This window comes from Malaclemys terrapin, chromosome 2 (assembly GCF_027887155.1).
Source record: "Malaclemys terrapin pileata isolate rMalTer1 chromosome 2, rMalTer1.hap1, whole genome shotgun sequence".
Taxonomy (NCBI): domain Eukaryota; kingdom Metazoa; phylum Chordata; order Testudines; family Emydidae; genus Malaclemys; species Malaclemys terrapin.
In genome coordinates, this window is record NC_071506.1 from 158,270,826 (window position 1) to 158,278,999 (window position 8,174).

Genomic DNA, 8,174 nt, shown 5'->3' on the forward strand with positions numbered 1-8,174 from the left:
ACCATACGTCTGGGTTTCCCCGGACATGTCCCGCTTTTGGGTCTTTAAATAGCTGTCCGGGGGGAATTTGCAAAAAGCTAAAAATGTCCGGGCGCAGGGGGCTTAGGCATCTCCAGACAGGACCATTCCCTAGGCGGTGGCTCTGCTGGAGATACCCCCTGGCTCTGCAGCTTAAGGAGGGAGCTGTCCCTCCTGCCATCAAACCCAACCTGACTCATGCCGGGACCTGTCTCCATTCTAATGGCCCCGTCTGCTCCCTTCCTTCCAATCAGGAAATTGGAGCCTCGCCTGTCTAAGGAACAGGAGGCTGAGACTATCAGCACGTGTATCGCCAGGGCCATGATTCAGCGCCCAGCCCTGGCGAAGCTGAGAGGGACTGAGGTGGCAGAAAGCTCCGCTATCCGGGCAGAGGTTAGTGAGGCATGGACAAAGCTGCAGCTGCCACCTGCCTCCTTGGCTGGGAAAATCAGCCACCCCCCTGCTGAATATCTGGACCCTGGCCCGATGCAGAGAGCTGCATGTCCAGCCGAATCCAGCCCCTTGGTTTATTTTCCAAAGGGCTGGTGACAATTGGCTACGCAGTTAACTCTGCAGTGGGGTTGGCAGGGAGAACAGCTGTAGAGGTGAGCGTCTGTGAGACTGTACAGAATTACCTTGGCTTCTTGGCACAGGGAGCTAGAACCTACCCCCAGTTTACACCAGCTGAGGATCTGGCCCAGAGCGTTAAATAGCATTTGGTGCAGAGGGAGCAAAGCATGGATTCGGGACAGCCACACGGCCCGGCCACGACTCACCCTGCCACAGAAAAAGAGATTGGCTGGAGCGGGGATAAACAGCTCAGCCCTTGGCGAGCCAGTGGGGTGTTGGGGGGCAGCTGGGGCCCCTTCAGAGGGGGAAGGAGAAGGCCTTCCCTCCAGAGCCCCACTCAGTACATTTCTTGGGGAGCCCAGGTGGGAGGAAGGATTCTTTGGAGAAGGGCAGCCTGGGGTCCAGGTGAGACCCATGTCTATGTGCAGGGGGATCAGTATCACCTGGGTAAAGGGACCCCGAATACCAACAGCACCTGGCTCCAGATGGGGGATCCACTCGTCCCCCTGTCTCGTGCACCTTGTTAGCCAAATGGGCTCGTTTCCCCCTGGAGCTGCCCAATTACCCCAAGGAGGCACGGGAGTCTAGAAGACGGCTTCAAGTTCTTTATTGATCAGTCAGCTGAGCGGGTGTCCCCCTCGACTCATGCCAGAGGGAGGAGCACACCTTACAAGCGGAGAGCAAGCCTTTTTATACCCAGTAACAAATGACTTAACGTGCATACATTCTGCTGACCAAAGGAATTTTAAATTCCTTTCTAGGGGTATATAGGATACATCTGTTGGGTCCCCTTGATTGATTGCCCTTCCAGGGTCCAGGGGTAGGGGTAATGGGATACATCTGCTGGGCCTCCTTGCTGTTGGGCCTCTTTGATTGATTGTCTTGCTATACCTTTATATATGGGAAAAACAGCTGGGATAATAGGCAAGTATTTGGCCTTTATTCTAACAAGGTTCTCCCCCCTTAAAAGCATTTTGAGAGCCTTATGGCCCCCAATCCTCAGCTTTTACCGGTTGATATAATGCCATCATGCGTTGGCATACAATTTGATTAGCCATTCGTCGGACTAATGCAATTACACAGGGAGCCACTCTTGAGCCCCCCACTTTTGGGAGCTTCCAGCAGTCAATGCGGAATCAACGAACCGCCTCTCCCTAATCAAGTCGTCATATACCTTAATTCCTAATTTATTTCCCTGGATTTGGGGTAGTAGAAAGAATAAGGGCCTAATGTACCCAACATAACATATTCCTGACCAATTTGGAGGCAAGCTTCGATAAGCGTATTGCCCACATATCCAGTAATGGCCTTTTAGGGCCCATTGTCCATTCGCAAAGGGGCCATCCCAGGTTTCGGGATAGTCCTTGGGGCCTGGTTCTTCGTAATACAAAGAGTTACCCATCTCCAGGGGTCCCCCTAATACAATAGATGTACCGTCAGGATTACAATAGTCACATTTCCAAGGCCCAGCCCCTTCCTTCCAAGCGCAATTACAACCAAATTTAGGGCTATTGGTAGTAGACCAAAAATGATTAAAATGGGTTACCTGAGTTCCATTAGAATGTTGCATGCCCACTGATACCAGCGTACCACGTGATCCTTACTGTCGGTATTATCTCGCTGGCAACTTAGAAAGAGGGCATCAAAGAACCCATCTTGTCCAACTGCCTTACAGCCCTCGCCGGTATGCTGTTGGTAGGAACAACTTACCCAGCTATGATTAGTGAGTTTTACGTGGGTATGGTTCCACCGTCCTTGATATTTAGAACAGTCATACGTATGGCAACTAGGGTGATCATAGCAGTCAAATCCTAGAGATAGGGTCCAGTCACATCGGCTTTTGCCCACATACACCCCTTCTGGTTTTGTTCGGTTTAGACAAAGGATCCCCATCTCAGAGGAATAGAGTCACCAAGGGCTACTATCCTCATCCCAAACTTCTGTTCCTTTGTGGACTATACTTAAATTACTGATCCACCATTTAGCTTGCACTGGCTGGGCTACCCAAGGCCATTCATTTCAACCCCCTGGACCTCCACAAACCCAGCAGCTACTAAGATTGAAGGAACTCGCTATTATTTCTCCCAGTTGTATAAACCTATTCTCCCAACCATAACCAAGATAGACACCTATGAACAGAAATATTAATAATGAGTTCATTATTGCTTTTTCCTAAACAGTCCTTTTAGCCCATCGAGTCCTTGATACTCCCAGACGGTGTCTTCGCCCGTGCCACCCCGGACTTCCGGGGCCGGGGTGGGCAGAGGGCCGGTGTCCTCTTCCGTGGGATTGGTTCCCTGGTCAGGATTCAGAAACCGCTTTACCCGGGTGTGATGTGTCCATTTGTCGCTCCCGAGAATTTTAACTGCGGCCTGGCTAATGAGCGAAACGGTGTGTGGACCGTCCCACCTTGGCGTAAGGGGGTCGCGTTTCCACTTCTTGACAAGGACCTGGTCATCGATCCGGAACGGATGCACGGTCTGGTCCAAGGGGAGAGCCTGGAATGGCGCCGCGTCGATGCAGCTGTAACAAAACAGATTGCAACCCGGAAACCTGTTTCCATAGTAAGTCATTTCCCACTTCCCAGGTTACATCCTCCCGGAATCCTGGGATAAGTATTCGGGGAGGGAACCCAAAGACCAGTTCAAATGGTGAAAGCTTAAGACCCTTACGTGGGGCCCTTCGAATGCAGTTAAGGGCGAGTGGTAACGCATCAAGCCACTTTAAACTAGACTCTGTGCATAGTTTAGTGAGGGTATCCTTGAGAGTTCTATTTATTCTTTCCACCTGACCCGAGCTTTGCGGCCTCCAGGGTGTATGTAGCTTCCATTGTATACCGAGTGCCTGGGACACCTGTTGCAAGACTTCAATACAGTCATGAGTGGGGCTGGTCTCATAGGAAACCCAAGGGTCAGGCAATAGGGTAGCTAGGTTGAGGGAGCTAACTGTCCTAAAGGTTAAGTTAGGGGCTAGCAAGGGCCCTACCTCATATCTGGTATGTCGACTGGGATTTAAATGCTTTTCCCCAGCGCCCGTCCCCAGTATTTGAGGCACCCCGTGAGGAACCACAACCTCAGTGTCCCCTCCCAGGGTTAATTTTTCAGCCTCTTGTACAAGAAGAGCGGTTGCTGCAACGGCCCGTAAACAGGCAGGCCACCCTTGGCGACAGGGTCCAACACCTTTGAGTAGTATCCAATGGGTCGCCAGGTTGGTCCCGACCTTTGGCATAGAACTCCAGCAGCCACCCCTCCCCTTTCATGAACGTATAGAGTAAACGGCCTCCGAGGGTCGGGGAGGGCTAGAGCAGGAGGCTGAACCAAGGCTTCTTTTAGCTCTCGAAATGCTTTTTTCATCTCTTTGGTCCACGTCCAATGGAGCAGACCTTCTTTAGTTAAGGATTCATACAGCGGTTTGGCTCTTCCCCCGTAGTCAGGGATCCAGAGTTGACAAAACCCAGTCAACCCCAGGAAAGCCCTCAACTCTCGGGGGTTTTGAGGTCGAGGGTTATTGAGTATCACCTGGATTCTTTCTTTACCTAGACTACGACTTCCCTGGCACAAATGATACCCAAGAAAAGTGACCTGTCGCCTAACCAATTGTGCTTTTTCCCTTGAGACCTTATACCCCTGTGCCCCAAGGTAATTAAGGAGCTTTACAGTCTGCTCTTTACAAGCTGCCTCTGTTTCAGTACTTAAGAGCAAATCATCGCAATACTGGACTATGTTACATGAGGGGTGTCTAGCCAGGAATGGGGCAAGGTCCCTTCTCAACTGGCTGCCAAAAATCTCAGGTGCACAGGTAAGTCCCTGTGGGACCACGGTCCAAAGGTATTGGGCCTTATAATGAGTATCTGGGTCCTCCCACTTGAAGGCAAACAGTTTTTGAGATTCCAAATCAAGGGGGATAGAAAAGAAGGCATCTTTTAAGTCTATTACAGAGAACCAACTGTGCTCTTTGGGAACTTGGCCCAAAATAGTATGGGGATTTGGGACGACTGGATAGGGAGCCTCTATTAACTTGTTAACCTGTCTCAGGTCCTGGACCAACCGATACTGCCCATTAGGCTTAGGCACTCCCATTATCGGAGTGTTGTACGGGGACGTGCCTTCCCTGATCCACCCACACTGCAGAAACTTTTGAATCAGAGGTTTTAACCCGATTCTAGTGGTCAGCTTAAGAGGGTATTGTCGAATTTGGACCGGGCTGCTTCCTTCCTTAAGGGAAATATGCACTGGTGAAGCATTCCGGGCTCAAGCGACACCTCCCTCCTCTGCCCAAACCTCAAGGTTAACCCCTGACAGCTGGCTTTCTTCATTCCTCCCCAGCATTCCGGGAGGTGATTTCCAGCGCTTATCAGGGTCATCTGGTAATTTGAAGACTGCTGCTTAGGAAGTCTAACTTCCATAGTCCCTTTATCAAACGAGATTTCTGCCTGTAGTTTAGTAAGAATATCTCGTCCAAGCAGTGCGATGGGGCAAGAGGGGCTGCAAACAAATTGGTGGGAAATTTGGTGGTCCCGTACCTTTACTAGGAGAGGCAAAGTTTTTTTTTCAAAACTGTAGTTTGTCCCTCTATCCCCTGTACCATGGCACATTCCCGAGCTCTACCTCGGGGAGCCTTACTAAGGGGGAGCAAACTAAGAGTGGCCCCAGTGTCAATAAGGGCTTCAATTGGGCGGCCCTCCACATTAATTTTTACCGTGGGATCCAGACTGGCAGCTTGCGCAGCCAGGAGGGGCCGCTGGGTCCCTCGGCTTCCCTATGGGGAAGATCCCTCCCCTGAACGTCCCGTGTTGTTGTAAAGGATGGGAAGGGACGGGGTTTTGTTTTTACGTTCCTTTCCCATGGCCTGTCGCCGGGGGCATTCATTCTTCCAGTGCCCCTCTTCCCTACAGATAGCGCACTGGTTTTGACCCAGGCGGGGGTCCCGTCCTCTCCCAGGTGGCCCTGGCTTCTCCTTAACCTTGTCCCCCCTTTCTGCATATCCTTCTCTCAGGGCCATGGCCAAAACACGGGCCTCTTTCTTTCGCTCCTCATCATCCCTCCGATCATAAACCTTCATGGCTATTTCTAAAAGTTCCTCTATATTCTTGCCCGAAGCCCCTTCCAATTATATAGCTCACTAGTGGTAAAGGGAACATATACCATAGTGAGATTACCCTCAGGGGCTACAGTTTCCTGCAGTGGACACAAATAATTCTGTTGCAGGGGCCCTTGGAGTACCGGGCCACCCTTGCTCCTGGTGTGGTTAGACACCGGGGAGCTCAGAGAGATCGGAGGGGGGTCCCGTTTGGAAAAATCCTGGTTGCTTGGCTCACCCCTTTCAGCTGAGGCATTATCCTCAGAGATGGGGGGGGGGGATTTCAATTGAGGGTACCGGAGCCGGGAGGCCAGGATACAAAGGGGGAGGGGGCATAGGATCAGGGGCAGAGGGAATCACAGCCCGCAGACAAGATTTCTTAACAGGGAAACAGGGTTTCCTAACAGGGGCACGGGCCATTAAGGTTTTAATAGTTTGTGATCTACATTTTTGCAACCATGGGGGATGATTGGCCACAAGGTCCTGCCAAATATCTATATAGGGATATTGGTCCCAATGCCCATCCCAGATCACAATGCTATGTACTGCTTGTACAACCCCTGGTTTCAGCGTCCCGCCCTCGGGCCATTCCACCCCGAATGTCATCCATTCAAGAGTACAGAATTTTACAAGCTTGTCTTTACATAATACAATTCCATAATTAGCCTGGCGTCTAAACGCCTTCCAGTTATGCAGCATACATCCCAGGGGTGTCCAGGAGAAGGTGCTTTGTCCGGACCCCATTATGCTTTACCCAGAGTTTTCCGAGACAGAGATATCAAGAGGGGGAAGAGGTATAGATCTAGTTCTAACTCAGATATCCGCTGGGTCACGAGGTTCGGCTGACCCCCCTTGCAATCAAGATATCCTGGTCATCGGGTTTCCCCTTGCAGGAGTCTTGGGGCGGCTGAAGTCAGCTTAAGCCTCAGACCTGTCAGCAGCACTCATTCATCTTTCACACAGATCCTTTAATCAGTTACAATCTCGGTTTCCAACACACCATTAAGAGGAGAAACAAGATTACCCTTCCTATAGACAAGAGTAATCCCTGAGGTTGCTCCAAGTCCCAATAATTGTTAAAAACGGCCCATGGACTTGTGGAGTTAGTTACGTTACTCATTGGCCGTTATTTGCTTACCCTTTAACCAAAAACACAACAACAAGACATTTACAAAGCTACAATAATGTTAACATACCTTCCCGTATACAGGCTGCCTAGGGGATTTCCACTGTCCAACCCACACCTCGGGGGCGTTATTCCTCAAACCCAGGAGGTAAACGCACTTACCGCCCGAAGTGGCCGCGTCCGGCAGTCAGACTTCCCCTCCTTCTGAAGCCGTCTTGCTTCCGTGTCCTTCAGAGTTCTCTTTAGAGAGGACACAGCCGCCCCGGCCGATTGTGACGATCCGAGGCCCGAGCAAAGCAACAGCTCGAGGTGGCCACTCCTCGGAATCGCCCTCGGCCGTCGGTCAGTGCCCTCTACAGGGAGAGAAGTCCCGGCGGAGTCGCCATTTGTTAGCCAAATGGGCTCGTTTCCCCCTGGAGCTGCCCAATTACCCCAAGGAGGCACGGGAGTCTAGAAGACGGCTTCAAGTTCTTTATTGATCAGTCAGCTGAGCGGGTGTCCCCCTCGACTCATGCCAGAGGGAGGAGCACACCTTACAAGCGGAGAGCAAGCCTTTTTATACCCAGTAACAAATGACTTAACGTGCATACATTCTGCTGACCAAAGGAATTTTAAATTCCTTTCTAGGGGTATATAGGATACATCTGTTGGGTCCCCTTGATTGATTGCCCTTCCAGGGTCCAGGGGTAGGGGTAATGGGATACATCTGCTGGGCCTCCTTGCTGTTGGGCCTCTTTGATTGATTGTCTTGCTATACCTTTATATATGGGAAAAACAGCTGGGATAATAGGCAAGTATTTGGCCTTTATTCTAACAACCTCACCTCCCTTGCTATTTACTTCCCTGCTTCTCTCTGCTCCAGTCTCTCCAACAACTGCCCTGGGAGGGCCTGGATCTTGTGCTGCAGTCGTTCCTGGAGCAGCACCTGACCCCCACCATGCTACTGCATCTGTTTCTGGTACAATAGCGAGGGGGATGGGGAGGGGCCTATTCGCTCTGGCCATCTGGGGCTGGGCTGGCTGTTCAGGTTCTAGCCGAACCACAAGAGGGAAGACTCCAGTTGATCCCGAGGGGGCTGAGCAGGCCTCCCAGCTGCTGTGAACTAGCCAGTCCCCACGGGGCATACACCCAACCCTGGGATCCAGCAAGACAATCCTAGTCCTGCTCCAGGGGGTGTCACTTTGGCCTCCTAAATTTGGGCTGGCGCCCCTGTGCCCCTGAAGGAAACAGCCCTGAGACCCCACAGGATCAATGAGGAGAATCCTCAAAGCGCTGAGCCCAAGACCCTCAGACCTGTCCCAACGCGCCCCAGACTGGAGAGGAGCGCTGAGTTCCAGTGTCCAGAAGCAGATGAGAAGGGGTTAAATGCTCCATGTCCTCT

At 51.5% G+C, this 8,174-nt stretch overlaps 1 long non-coding RNA gene across 1 annotated transcript; it reads right to left on the reverse strand.

The window, feature by feature from the left end:
- Positions 1-1,178: 1,178 nt before the first annotated feature.
- On the reverse strand, positions 1,179-7,603 carry LOC128832984 (uncharacterized). The gene is made up of 2 exons (XR_008444092.1): positions 6,956-7,603; positions 1,179-3,111 (listed from the first exon to the last, which is right to left on the reverse strand). It is a non-coding gene; the product is annotated as an uncharacterized LOC128832984 (long non-coding RNA).
- Positions 7,604-8,174: the final 571 nt, after the last annotated feature.